The sequence below is a fragment of the Scyliorhinus canicula genome, chromosome 20 (assembly GCF_902713615.1).
Source record: "Scyliorhinus canicula chromosome 20, sScyCan1.1, whole genome shotgun sequence".
NCBI lineage: Eukaryota > Metazoa > Chordata > Chondrichthyes > Carcharhiniformes > Scyliorhinidae > Scyliorhinus > Scyliorhinus canicula.
The window spans coordinates 89,425,339-89,439,791 of record NC_052165.1 but is presented as its reverse complement, the minus strand read 5'-3'; positions in this window follow the sequence as shown (position 1 = coordinate 89,439,791).

Sequence of the window (14,453 nt, the reverse complement as noted above, 5' to 3'; positions counted from 1 at the left end):
CCACATTGGATTTGGTTTTGGGTAATGAACCAGGCCAGGTGTTAGATCTGGAGGTAGGTGAGCACTTTGGAGACAGTGACCACAATTCGGTGACCTTTACATTAGTGATGGAAAGGGATAAGTATACCCCGCAGGTCAAGAGTTATAGCTGGGGGAAGGGCAATTATGATGCCATTAGACATGACTTAGGATGTGTTGGTTGGAGAAGTAGGCTGCAAGGGTTGGGCACACTGGATATGTGGAGCTTGTTCAAGGAACAGCTATTGCATGTTCTTGATAAGTACGTACCAGTCAGGCAGGAGGAAGGGGTCGAGCGAGGGAACCGTGGTTTACCAAAGAAGTGGAATCTCTTGTTAAGAGGAAGAAGGAGGCCTATGTGAAGATGAGGCGTGAAGTTTCAGTTGGGGCGCTTGATAGTTACAAGGAAGCGAGGAAGGATCTAAAGAGAGAGCTGAGACGAGCAAGGAGGGGACATGAGAAGTCTTTGGCAGGTAGGATCAAGGAAAACCCAAAAGCTTTCTATAGGTATGTCAGGAATAAAAGAATGACTAGGGTAAGAGTAGGGCCAGTCAAGGACAGTGGTGGGAAGTTGTGTGTGGAGGCTGAGGAGATAAGCGAGATACTAAATGAATACTTTTCGTCAGTATTCACTCAAGAAAACGATAATATTGTGGAGGAGAATGCTGAGACCCAGGCTATTAGAATAGATGGCATTGAGGTGCGTAGGGAAGAAGTGTTGGCAATTCTGGACAAGGTGAAAATAGATAAGTCCCCGGGGCCAGATGGGATTTATCCTAGGATTCTCTGGGAAGCCAGGGAAGAGATTGCGGAGCCTTTGGCTTTGATTTTTAGGTCATCATTGGCTACAGGAATAGTGCCAGAGGACTGGAGGATAGCAAATGTGGTCCCTTTGTTCAAGAAGGGGAGTAGAGATAACCCCGGTAACTATAGGCCGGTGAGCCTAACGTCTGTGGTGGGTAAAGTCTTGGAGAGGATTATAAAAGATACAATTTATAATCATCTAGATAGGAATAATATGATTAGGGACAGTCAGCATGGTTTTGTGAAGGGTAGGTCATGCCTCACAAACCTTATCGAGTTCTTTGAGAAGGTGACTGAACAGGTAGACGAGGGTAGAGCAGTTGATGTGGTGTATATGGATTTCAGTAAAGCGTTTGATAAGGTTCCCCACGGTCGTCTATTGCAGAAAATACGGAGGCTGGGGATTGAGGGTGATTTAGAGATGTGGATCAGAAATTGGCTAGTTGAAAGAAGACAGAGAGTGGTAGTTGATGGGAAATGTTCAGAATGGAGTTCAGTTACGAGTGGCGTACCACAAGGATCTGTTCTGGGGCCGTTGCTGTTTGTCATTTTTATAAATGACCTAGAGGAGGGCGCAGAAGGATGGGTGAGTAAATTTGCAGACGACACTAAAGTCGGTGGAGTTGTAGACAGTGCGGAAGGATGTTGCAGGTTACAGAGGGACATAGATAAGCTGCAGAGCTGGGCTGAGAGGTGGCAAATGGAGTTTAATGTGGAGAAGTGTGAGGTGATTCACTTTGGAAAGAATAACAGAAATGCGGAATATTTGGCTAATGGTAAAATTCTTGGTAGTGTGGATGAGCAGAGGGATCTCGGTGTCCATGTACATAGATCCCTGAAAGTTGCCACCCAGGTTGATAGGGTTGTGAAGAAGGCCTATGGTGTGTTGGCCTTTATTGGTAGAGGGATTGAGTTCCGGAGCCATGAGGTCATGTTGCAGTTGTACAAAACTCTAGTACGGCCGCATTTGGAGTATTGCGTACAGTTCTGGTCGCCTCATTATAGGAAGGACGTGGAAGCTTTGGAACGGGTGCAGAGGAGATTTACCAGGATGTTGCCTGGTATGGAGGGAAAATCTTATGAGGAAAGGCTGATGGACTTGAGGTTGTTTTCGTTAGAGAGAAGAAGGTTAAGAGGTGACTTAATAGAGGCATACAAAATGATCAGAGGGTTAGATAGGGTGGACAGCGAGAGCCTTCTCCCGCGGATGGAGGTGTCTAGCACGAGGGGACATAGCCTTAAATTGAGGGGTAATAGATATAGGACAGAGGTCAGAGGTGGGTTTTTTACGCAAAGAGTGGTGAGGCCGTGGAATGCCCTACCTGCAACAGTAGTGAACTCGCCAACATTGAGGGCATTTAAAAGTTTATTGGATAAGCATATGGATGATAAGGGCATAGTGTAGGTTAGATGGCCTTTAGATTTTTTCCATGTCGGTGCAACATCGAGGGCCGAAGGGCCTGTACTGCGCTGTATCGTTCTATGTTCTATGTTCTATATAGTAAATGACTGCTCTGTCTGGTTCACCGTCACTTTCACATTGGATCGATTTGTGGCCATTTGTTGCCCTAAACTGAAAAGTAAATATTGCAGCGAGAAGACGGCGGCTGTTGTTCTGGGAACAATGACTATGATGGGCTGTTTGAAGAACATTTTCTGGTACTTTATGTTAACAGGCCACTATATGCTGTCCAATACCCCCTGGTTTTGTGTTGTCCCAATGGACGTTCTGTTCTCTCCTCTCTGGATAACAATTGTGCTCCTCCACAATATTCTAACTCCGTGGATCCCGTTTTTCTTGATTCTTCTGTTCAATATTTTCACCATCAGACACATTGTTGTGAGCAGCAGAGCCCGCAGGAGACTCCGGGCTCACAGCGGTGGGGACAGTCCCAGAGACCCAGAGATGGAGAGTCGAAGGAAATCCATAATTTTGCTGTTTGTTATTTCGGCCAATTTCATCCTGTTCTGGTCAACATTAACACTTAATTCTATCTGGTGGAGGATTAATTATTTATTGTATCAATCTACATACCTAGATTTATTTGTTGTGGAATTAGCCTTCATGCTTCAGCTCTTGGGTTTCTGCACCAACACTGGTATCTATGCCGTGACCCAGACTCAGTTCAGAGAGCAGTTTAATAAATGTGCTGAAATCTCCCTTTATTTCACTTCTTCAATTGATTAAAAGACTCAAAAAGTAGTAGAGTTTTACAGCTGGGAAAGAGGCCCTTTGACATCGACATATTTGTGCCCGCCATGAATCATGCAACGTCTACTGCCATTTTCCAGAACTGATCCGTAGCCGTGTCTGCAATGGCATTTGAAGCGCTCCTCTGAATAGTTCATAAAACCTGTGTGTTTCCAACTGTCCCACCCTTTGAAGCACCGATTTCCAGATTGCAACCATGCTCTGTATGGAAAACGTTTTCCTCAAATCTTCTCTGAATCTCCTCCCCTTCACCTTAGATAGATAGCCCCAGTTATTACCCTCTCCACTAAGAGCGAAACGACCGTCTTCTTCAACCTATGTGCCTTATAATTATATACACCAGAATAAGGTCCACAATCTCCTTAGCCTTCTCGGCCCCAAGGAAATCAACCCCTGTCTAGCGTGTCAATCTTGCTGGCTGAAAGAATCCAGGCAGGCAACGTCCTGCTGAATCTCCTCTGTGCCCTCTCTAGTATAATCACTTCGTTCTGGTGACTAGAATTTCACACAGTACCCTAACTGGTGTCTAAACAGCTCCAACATAACCTTCCTCCTCTTATATTCAATGCCTCAGTTAATAAAGACCAAAGTCCCGTAAGTCTTTTGCTGTGACAAATATTAGGGCTCAGGTAATTTCGCCGACCAAGACCTCGGGAAAGCTCGGAGGCAATGTTTCGCCTGTTCTATCAGGGAAAAGCGATTGGAGCACACTGGTGCCTTCGAAAACATGCAGAACAGATCCAGTCTGGGAGGAGAGTTGGAGCCGCTGGCTGGTCATTGTATGTTCCTTAATACTTTCTGTAATTTGTTTTGCCTCTAAATAAACTGTTGCTGTTATCCGCTGACACTCGCTGGGGTCCCAGTTACTACATTAGCGATGAGGGAGAAGGGCCCGATTGCGGGACGAGCCCAGTAGTTTTTCCGGTCTCGGTTCTAATTTATTTCCAGTGCCCGCTGCAATTAGGTCCGTCATATTACTTTTTGGTAAGCCAGATCTTTTAAATGCAGATGAGGAGCATTGGGTGGAATACGTAGAGCGTATGTGATACATTTTTTTAGAGCAAACATCATAGAAGAGGACGGAAATCATTTTGCTCACGGTCTATTGCGAGCTGGACCTGCAATGCATCAATAATCTTGACCTACCCTGAGGCCCCTGATTCCAAATCATTCAGCGATCTCGTAGAATAAATTATATTTCAGTGTCACCCGAAGTCCTTTATCATCCTTCAGCTGTATAAGTTCAACACAATGGGGAGGGCCTATGATGATTCCATTTTGTTTTTTCGGGCAGATTTAAATAGGTCGACGGGGGGTGCGGTACGTTTCAGCGCTGCCGTTTCAGCGCCGCCGTTTCAGCGCCAGGACTTTTCAGCGCCAGGACATTTCAGCGCCAGAAAAAAAAAATTCTCCAATGTTGTCATATAGTTATGACAGAATTTTTTTGGCACAAAGCAATTTACAAATCTGTAAGTTCATAAAATGAAATAAAACTCAAGTGTTAACTAAATGTTTTTATTGTAAAAGATCCACTTATAAATATCCAAAAACAGTACATTAAAACAATTTAAAAATCTGTAAGTTCATAAAATCAATCGTTAAAAGGAAAGTTCATTGGACATTCATTGGATATTCATTGGAAAAAACGCATTTAGTTTGTTAAATTGTGCCCTATTGAACGAAGGTAGTCAATTTCATTCCTGCTACCATATTCGGAAACAATTCTCAATATCCTCTCATCAGCTTTTCTATATTTAAGTAATTTTAATTGAGGTTCATTGCCAGCTAAAAGTTTCTCGAAGTGCTCGTCTCTTCCCTTTTGAACATGCTTAAGGACATCAATAAACTTCCAGATAGTTGGGTGTGACATTAACAGTTCACTTTTCAATCTCCTGTTGGCCGCCTCAGCATAGTTATTTGTTCTGTCATCCCCATCTAATGTTCTTTGATACATATTCCACATCTCGGTAGGAAATAAAGGACTTTGTCTGCCTGCTCCTCGGCGATTAGGACGGCCGATATAATTGTCTTCGAAATAGTTTAAAACCGGAATTAACTCCTCCGGTAAATTACCTGCTAAAGAATCCACGTGACTGTCAAGGTCGGCAACTGGCACAAAACATAGGGCAGTTATCATTTTCGAATGTAATGCAAAATCGGGATTGCTCTTATATAAACGCATGAGACCAAAACCAGTTATCTGCCTCAGTATATTTTGAGACAGATGAAAAAGGCAGCCTCTTACTTCTATGTTGGGGAAGGAGTCTTTCATGGCAGTAAAAGCAGCACGTTCAAAATCACAATTGATAATGGCAGGTCCTGCATTTGTAATCATCTCTTTTACCATCGTAAATAACATCATATAGGTCGCATACTGTTTGTTTTGTAAAAGCGCGTACAATACAGGGTGAACCCCGTTATTTTTCCTAACCATGATGATATAAACTTGATAAAATAGGTGTGGTGCTACCGCAAATGTTCCGTCAGCATACCAAGTCGTGGAAGTTGCCATGTGTTCTAACCAACTCTCTCTCCCAAATATAATAATCCGTTCGTTGTTCGTACCACTATCCTGTAAACAGAAATTTTCCTCGGTTTCTGGGGTGGGTTTATAGATCATGTATTGATGAGGGAACTGAAGCTCTTGAATCGATCTTGGATTATCGGGGACCTGATTAACTTCGTCTCGTTTTCTACGAATAATTTTTCGCATTGCCTGCCTGTTTGGTAACTGTGCCATACCTGCCACGGACATTTTTTCAATGCACTTGTTGATAATCGTACTTGGAGGCTCACAAGTCTTTTCAGCCCGGTCTCTCGCATCAGTTATGACCTTTTACACTTCGATAGCAACTGCAGATGGGGGATGAGTATGTTCGTTGATCTTTTCGATCACCTCTCTTTCTAACGTGTGAATGCGGGCCTTGCACCTACCATCCTTATGGCATCGCCAAAACTTAACTTGCTTTTGTTTCTTGCTTTCTTTGTCAAAACGATATATAAAACCTTCATGACAGAACTTCTCTCTGCCTCGCTTGCTTTTCACTGATTCAGCCATGGGTTTAAAGATATGGGACTTACCAAATTTACCAAAAGAAATTTACCAAATAACTAAGTAAGTATAAAAACTTGTTAACAAAACTCTAACTTTATCTAAACAGTAATCATAATAAAACTAATAAATTTAGTTTATTAACTAATGAATAATAAAATCTAAAGACAGTTAGAACGATGAAACGACCAAATAACTAAGTGTAAAAGCTGGTATACCTGTGTCGGGAATGGGACAGTTCAGCGCCGACGTTTCAGTGCTGCCGTTTCAGCGCCAGGACGTTTCAGTGCCAAAAATTTCAGCGCTGCCGTTTCAGCGCCAGAAATTTCAGCTTGCCGTTTCAGCGCCAAAAAATTCAGCTGGCCAGCGCTCATTCATTCACAGATTAACAGGGGAGGCAAAAAGCTGCAGTGCAAAGGTGGTGACACTGGTATACTTAATTATAACACTTAGTTATTTGGCCATTTTTGGAGTTTTATTACAAGTATTTTTGGAGTTTTATTACAAGTATTTTTGGAGTTTTATTACAAGTATTTTGTTTTATTACAAATTCAGAGTTTTGTCAACAAGTTTTTATAGTTACTTAGTTATTTGGTAAATTTATTTTGGTAAAGTTGGTAAATAATGGCTGAATCAGTGAAAAGCAAGCGAGGCAGAGAGAAGTTCATTCATGAGGGTTTTATATATCGTTTTGACAAAGAAAGCAAGAAACAAAAGCAAGTTAAGTTTTGGCGATGCCATGAGGATGGTAGGTGCAAGGCCCGCATTCACACGTTAGAAAGAGAGGTGATCGAAAAGATCAACGAACATACTGATCCGCCATCTGCAGTTGCTATCGAAGTGGAAAAGGTCATAACTGATGCGAGAGACCGGGCTGAAAAGACTTGTGAGCCTCCAAGTATGATTATCAACAAGTGCATTGAAAAAATGTCCGTTGCAGGTATGGCTCAGTTACCAAACAGGCAGGCAATGCGAAAAATTATTCGTAGAAAACGAGACGCAGTTAATCAGGTCCCCGATAATCCAAGATTGATTTAAGAGCTTCGGTTACCTCATGAATATATGACGTATAAACCCACCCCAGAAATCGAGGAAAATTTCTGTTTAAAGGATAGTGGTACGAACAGCGAACGGATATTATATTTGGGAGAGAGAGTTGGTTAGAACACATGGCAACTTCCACGACTTGGTATGCTGACGGAACATTTGTGGTAGCACCCCACCTATTTTATCAAGTTTATTTCATCATGGTCAGGAAAAATAACGGAGTTCACCCTGTATTGTACGCGCTTTTACAAAACAAACAGTATGCAACCTATATGATGCTATTTGCGATGGTAAAAGAGATGATTACAAACGCAGGACCTGCCACTATCAATTGTGATTTTGAGCGCGCTGCTTTTACCGCCATGAAAGATTCCTTCCCCAATATAGAAGTAAGAGGCTGTCTTTTTCATCTGTCTCAATATATAAGAGCAATCCGGAATTTGCTTTACATTCGAAAATCATAACTGCCCTATGTTTTGTGCCAGTTGCCGACCTTGACAGTCACGTGGATTCTTTAGCAGGTAATTTACCGGAGGAGTTAATTCCGGTCTTAAACTATTTCGAAGACAATCATATCGGCCGTCCTAATCGCCGAGGAGCAGGCAGACGAAGTCCTTTATTTCCTACCGAGATGTGGAATATGTATCAAAGAGCATTAGATGGGGATGACAGAACGGATAACTATGCTGAGGCGGCCAACAGGAGATTGAAAAGTGAACTGTTAATGTCACACCCAACTATCTGGAAGATCATTGATGTCCTTAAGCATGTTCAAAAGGGAAGAGACGAGCACTTCGAGAAACTTTTAGCTGGCAATGAACCTCAATTAAAATTACTTAAATATAGAAAAGCTGATGAGAGGATATTGAAAATTGTTTCCGAATATGGCAGCAGGAATGAAATTGACTACCTTCGCTCAATAGGGCACAATTTAACAAACACAATATCCAATGAATATCCAATGAATGTCCAATGAACTTTCCTTTTAATGATTGATTTTATGAACTTACAGATGTGTAAATTGTTTTAATGTACTGTTTTTGGATCTTTATAAGTGGATCTTTATAAGTGGATCATTTACAATAAAAACATTTAGTTAACCACTGAGGCAGACTTGTTGGTCAACTATCAACAGATTTCTAGATATAAAAGCTAAGTGGAAAAGCTTCGATAAGAATGCAAGAATAGATAATAAAGGATGTCAAAAAGGATCAATTTAGTTCCAATCTTCCATTAAGAGATGTGTTACTGTGCAGCCAGTTTATTTAATTTTATGAACTTACATAAAATTGCTTACACTAATTGCTAAGTGGTGTGCAGAACCCAGATACAGAAGTCTCACCCCCAAGGTCTGCTTAAATGTCATGTCTGAAGCTTTTAAAATTTGCTTCACTTTATACATGGGGGAGAAAAAGCTGAAACTGTCAGTGAGAGCTTTGAAAAACCCTCCGTTGAACTACATGTCATCTGGTTTAGGTTAGAAAAACATTTACCATCTGCTCATGCGGTTTCAGTAAAGGTAATTATCACACCCCCCAAGGACTATTATTATGACTACATCCCGAGGGAGGCTCTCTTGAGGGTGCTATTTCTAATCATGGTGCACTCTGTTGGTCGGTTTAGTTTCCCGGGGTCCCCCTGGCTGGGGCTGGAGTGATTATCCTTTTCCTCTTAATATGAATGGGGACAGTACATTTTCCCTGCTGGGACGGGAGAGGTTTGGAGTTGGATGGGGTGCAGGTCCAATGATATGGCCAGTTTAAGCTGAATGATATGGCCAGTATCCTGTTGTCCCTGGGTACTTGGGATGTTCCTTCTGGAGGATGCTTATGAGGGGCAGTTCCCCAAGGTCTTGTTAATCATATGCTGTATGATTTTTTTTTGGTGCTGAAAAGTCCTGTCGCTGAAAAGTCCTGGCGCTGAAACGGCAGCGCTGAAACGGCGGCGCTGAAACGTACCGCACCCACCTGTGTCATACCTGTGACCCTGGCACTGAAACGGCGGCGCTGAAACGTCGGCGCTGAAACGTCGGCGCTGAACTGTCCCATTCCCGTCGGCGGGATATTGAGGATTTGAGTGTAGCAGCAACAGAAAGGAAGCTTCTGGCACAAAGAGGGGAAGATTCACCACGGGAGGAACTGGGGAAGGAGCTGCGGCCTTGTTCGAATTGCACGTTTCTTTGAGTGTTTTGGTTGTGGGCGAAGCCACGCCCCAAACATCTGAAGTTTCTGAGAGGCAAGTGTTTCGAATGTGATAAAAGGTCACATTTGGGGCGTGTGGGGCTCAAACACAAAATTGAATTGGGTATCAATTTTCAAACTGGTCTAAAAGGACGTGTACGACGTTATCAGAACGTATTTCGAGGATTCCGGCATGAACCGATGAGGATAAAGGGGTTTCCAGCCAAAAAATGTGCCGATCCTGACGCGACACCAAGCGCTTTGTCAGGCCAGAGCGATTTCTTATTCTATATTTGAAAAAGTGGAAACAGAGCTTCAGTGCCTTCAAGTCTTCGCCATCAAAACACTTGTACAGTTTGCACAGGGGGCCGCACCCATCGTCGCCGCCCTCCAGCCAGACCAGGCAGTCCGAATCTGCGGGCATTATAAGCAACAGCCATTCGAGCAGCTAAACTGCTCCGTGCCACATAACAAGCGTGAGGACCTGCAAGCTAAACTCTCTGCGGGCGGTGGAGGGGGATCCACCTGACGGGACATCAGCTCTGCTTACCTGCAACTGGAGTGAGATGAGACACGCCAAGTGTGTGCTCCCATCAACACGAACAATGGTTTATATTAGTGTACCTCAGTTATATTTCCGGGTGTCCGTCAGGGTGCACAATTTTCCTATGGCCCATGCTGAATTTGATGCAGGTTCCGTCCAAAGTTGCCGTTGATTTTGATCATTTCCTGATTACTGGATCCGCGGACGAGGAACACGTAGTGTAGCCACCTGAGTTGGCAATCTCCCGAGTTAAAATGGAGATTCGCAAAGAAATGAAATTAAATGAAATGAAAATCGCTTATTGTCACGAGTAGGCTTCAATGAAGTTACTGCGAAAAGCCCCTAGTCGCCACATTCCGGCGCCTGTCCGGGGAGGCTGATACGGGAATCGAACCGTGCTGCTGGCCTGCTTTAAAAGCCAGCGATTTAGCTCAGTGAGCTAAACCAGCCCCAGAACGCAGGGAAAAACGGACTGTATCAGAAAACAAGCAGTTTGCAGAGTTCTTCTGTGTATTCGGTCTGCAAAAAGCAGACAGGGGCTGTTTAGCACAGCGGGCTAAATCGCTGGCTTTGAAAGCAGACGAAGCAGGCCAGCAGCACGGCTCGATTCCCGTAATAGCCTCCCCGAAACAGGCGCCGGAATGTGGCGACTAGAGGCTTTTCACAGTAACTTCATTGAAGTCTACTCGTGACAATAAGCGATTTTCATTTTTTCACTGAAACCAGCAGCCACACATATTAAATGAGCAATTCCCGGGCACAATAGATACAATTAAGGATGACCAACGTAAAACCGGACTCCTCGGCGCCAGCAGTAGTCCAAGACAAAAGAAGCTAACGAGCACAAAAGGACCGCCCAGCGATGAGGAAACAGCCCCAGTAGTGGGAATTCAAACCGATCGAATGGTACGTGATCTAATAGATTGGAGTCATGTACGGTGTCCACACAAAAGGGCGTGAAGCCCCTGGGGAATATAAATTAGAGGCCCCAAGTCAAATTCGGTCTTCTTGGCAGTCTCTCAGCAGCTCGCAACAACCCTTGACAGAAGCCTGCCTAGCAGCTGCACCAACAAATAAGTGTCCAGTCAACTCACGCTACGTGATAGGCGCTCCCGACCCTTAGTCCATACCAGCTAGAAGCCTGCTGTCTCAGGATTAAACAAAAGGCCATTGTTCCCTGACCCAGTGTGTTCCTTTTCCAGAAGATAAGTATTGGCCTTTAGTGGTAGAAGTAGTCAAGTTTGTAGTATTTATGCATGAGTAACGATTGACTGTGAACATAATAAATGTGTTTTGACTTGAACCTAACTAACTGGTGTATTGAGTTATTGATAAGCACTTGCACTTGAACCTCGTTTTGTTATCATAAAGATACCTGGCGACTCAAGAGCAAGGTCATTAAACAGAGCCAAATTAAGTGTAAAGCACAGTTAGCAAAGCGAGCAATATTTAGTGGTGACCTCTGACGGTCTCGACTAGAAGTGGCACCCCCACTCCGAGAGAAAGCAGAAATTTGAAATTAGAATCCAATTGGGAACAGAGATAACCACAAGTGTCCAAGCAGTCCTGAACAATCCTCATAATTCGGAAGCCTGTTGATGCATGCCGTAACTAACAGGGTTATCATGTAAAACGGATACATTTTATTGCGAAAAACCGCCGGAAATGAGCTAAAGCCGTACCCATGTCTACAACACCACCTTAATACCCCTCGTTCCAAATTTTAAAAGAGAGCATTAAGACAGGAAAAATGGCCATGCAGGCAATGGAACGCCTCATGAATCCTCAAGAATTCGTTGTCGCAGCGACCAGCAGCAGAGTAGGTCAGTGTCCCGTTTGGGAAGTTGAATTCAGGATGTACCTCAAAGGGAAGGAATGGCCCCTTTGGAGTGACGTTTGCTCAAATGAGGAAACACGTCCCGGGACATACTTGGTGGGAGAACCTGAGCGAGATTCATAAGAAGAGTTTAGGAAAAGCACGTAAGCCGGTGGCAATTGTGTCCTGTCTGGCACAATTGCGAGGCATAGAGGAGGTCGTTCGGACGCTCCGGAAAGATTTAGAGGAGAAACATGAAATGAGCAAGGTTGATGTTAGCGAAGTAGAGAGCGACAATATAGAATTAAGGAAGAAGCTGGCAGCAAAGGATACAGAGGTGGATGATGCCAAGAGGGCACACCAGTCTTGTCAAGCGCATCTGAGCAGCTTCCAAACACAATACGATAAGGCCTATCAGGATATGCAGCGTGCAGTCCTGGTAAGAGAGGAAATAGAGAAGCAGATAGAGGCAATGCGAAAGCAATGCAGTGACTTAAAGACAGCGTTAAGAAAGTGTGCTGCTACCACGGAGCAGAGCCAGAGCTCCTTAGACCATGTGAAATGTCGGAAGCAGATTGCTGAACTGCAGTCTTTGCTTTCCGTACAAAATGGGTTTGAAAGCGCATTTGGATCCCAGTTAGAGGAAGAAGTTGGCCTTGATTGGCAGGAACTGCGTGAGACAGCGCAGAGATACGTTCAGGGAACATGTGCGCAGGGAAAGCCACAGAAACGAAAAGCACCACAACCCCCCTCAGAGCAGATAGAACAGGCAGCAATGAATCCGGTCACCACCCACCGCACAGTCGCAGCGGATGGAGACGCGGAATTCACGTACACCACCCCGTTAACCGTGACCCAACTAAAGGACACGTGCGAGAAGATCCCACCATTCATCCCCCCCCCCCTGACCCCCAACAATTCTTCGCTAGAGTAAAGCAGCAGGCGACCACGTACGGCCTGGATGAGCGTGAGCAAGTGAAGCTCACCGTTTTAAGTTTATACCCCGCTGTTGTAGCAGCCCTTCCCGACCCCCAGAACGTAGAAGGAGGCACCCTTGCAGAGATGCACATGGCGGTCCTAGACGCGATCGGTTATAACAGTGGTGACCCAGTTGAAGGCCTGAATACGTGCAGAAAAAAGAAAACAGAACACCCCACAGCGTTTGCAGGACGTCTGTGGATACATTTGACAGCAGTTTTCGGCGACTTAAACCGCGCACAATTGACCCCAGACAATACGGCCAAATGGACCCGCACCCTTGCCTCCCATGCCATAGTGGCATGGCAAAGAGCCTGCGCTAACTACGACCCCTCAGAGGAAACTCATAATGAGAAATGGGTTTTAAAATGGTTGTCCCGCGCTTGGCAGCAAGCTGTCCATAGTAAACCCGCAGTTAGGAAACCCGAAGATCAGCAGGCAAAGGCTGATAGATAGAGGCTGACAGTTAGAGCACACCAGAACCCCGCATGGGTGAATGAAGGTAGGAACAGCCCCCGACAGAAACCACAGGGGTGTTACAACTGTGGACAATTAGGACACTTTGCACGTGAGTGCAGTTCCCCCTAAAAGCCACAGAGTGCCCAGCAGATAGGCACTCTGAATAGGAACATGACAAAGCCCATTCACAGTGTAGTCATCCGTTCAGATCACTGAGACATGGACGGAACAGACTGACGGTGTTCGGACTCCCCCACTTGGGTCTGTGACACCCTTTGGGATTGGTCCGGACGACCAGTAGTCGCAGGAAAAATACGGGGACAGGGCATTGAATTACTCTGGGACACAGGAGGGTCCCATACCACAATTAATTCCTCCAATATTTTTCAAAAAGACACGTGGCCCAGTACAGCCACAATAACCCTCAGCGGCTTCACAGGTCACTCCCAGCAGGGACACATCACAGCTCCTGTACCCATTCAGATAGGTAACATCACAACAAGACACCCCATAGTTTTAGTGGATCTGCCCCACACAGCAGAGCACATTTCAGGCATAGACTTTATGAATGCACACAGCCTGTCATTTGATCCAGTGTGTCAATGTGTCTAGAAAATGGCAAGGTCAGTACAGTAGGTGAATATGCAAACAAGAATAGCGCAGTCGGAGAATATTGTTTTGATCCGACCACACTTAGTACGGACAAACAGGTTAGGGCAGTTTTGCAGAAGAACAGGCCAGCATTTGCCAGTCACAGACACGACTGCAGCAGAATGGCTGGAACGGTTCATATTATAGGACCTGACCCTAGACCCGAACAACTTTCCCCAAGAGGCAGAGGGAGAAATCGCAAAAGTTATCGGTAGCTTATTAGAGCAGGGCGTACTCAGATCAGTAGCCTCTACTAATAATGCCCCAATATGGCCAGTGAGAAAGCTCGAAGGATCATGGAGACTGACCATCGATTATCGGGAACTCAATAAAGCTACCCCACGCAGTAGCCCTCACGGTAGCCACAAGCCCCGAGACCATGCCCAAACAGGGACTCAGCTCACAATACTTTACGGTTTTGGACATCAGTAACGGATTCTGGTCCATTCCATTGGCAAAGGCGTGCCAGTACAAATTTGCCTTCTCATTCAAATGTCAGCAGTATACGTGGTCATTCCTTCCGCAAGGATTCCACAACTCCCCCTCCATTTTCCACCGACAGCTGGCAAATGGTTTGTCTAAATTCTCTCGCCCCGAATGTCTGGTCCAGTATGTGGACGACCTATTACTGCAGAGAGACACCAAGGCAGAGCACATCACGCTTCTGTCTGAACTCCTGGAACTACTACAGA